This window comes from Entelurus aequoreus, linkage group LG06, assembly GCF_033978785.1.
Source record: "Entelurus aequoreus isolate RoL-2023_Sb linkage group LG06, RoL_Eaeq_v1.1, whole genome shotgun sequence".
Taxonomy (NCBI): Eukaryota; Metazoa; Chordata; class Actinopteri; order Syngnathiformes; family Syngnathidae; genus Entelurus; species Entelurus aequoreus.
In genome coordinates, this window is record NC_084736.1 from 44,837,286 (window position 1) to 44,838,304 (window position 1,019).

Genomic DNA, 1,019 nt, shown 5'->3' on the forward strand with positions numbered 1-1,019 from the left:
TGCAATTGTTGCGTCCTAAAAAGTTTGACTTTACCGCAGCCTTTTCAAAGGTTGCCATGTTTTGATTTACAATAACATTAAGTTCACTTGTTGCCAATGTTTTTAGGCGTTCTTTCTAACTTTAACTTAAAAAAACTAAAATTATATATTGATGTTTTATTCGTTTTATAGCACATAGGCTTAAAGTAGACACTAAATGGCAGTAAAAGCACATACTCAGAGATCATTGTCAAAATGACTGTACTGTTTTAATCATAATTAATAATAATGAATTATAATTACAGAAAGAAACCATCAAAGACTTATTATTGCCCAAAGTCAGCTCTGTCGTTGCAGACATTCTCTGTCATACTTGCCAACCCCGGTATTTAGCGCCTCTCCCGACAACCTCCCTTCTCCCGACAACCTCCCGGCATTCAGCCGGAGCTGGAGGCCACGCCCCCTCCAGCTCAATGCGGACCTGAGAGGGGACAGCCGTTCTCACGTCCGCTTTCCCAGCAGCTTGCCTGCCCAATGACGTCATAACATCTACGGCTTTTAGAGAGTAGAGTGCACAACAAGCAGAGAGAGTTCTTGGTTTCTTATGTGGGTTTATTGTTAGGCAGTTTCATTAACGTCCTCCCAGCGCGGTAACAACACACAACAACTGCAGTCACGTTTAGTCTACTGTAAAGCAGTTCGTCTGCCGTAAACAGCAATGTTGTGACACTCTTAAACAGGACAATACTGCCACCTACCGGATAGCCTGAAGAACACTGAAATTCAAGTATGTCTTTTATTTATATGTATAATAAAATAAAAATAAAATATATATATAGCTAGAATTCACTGAAAGTCAAGTATTTCATACATATATATATATATATATATATATATATATATATATATATATATATATATATATATATATATATATATATATATATGTGAAATACTTGATTTGGTGAATTCTAGCTGTAAATATACTCTCCTCTTAACCACGCTCTTGGCCACGACCCAACATCGCCCCCCGCCCCTAA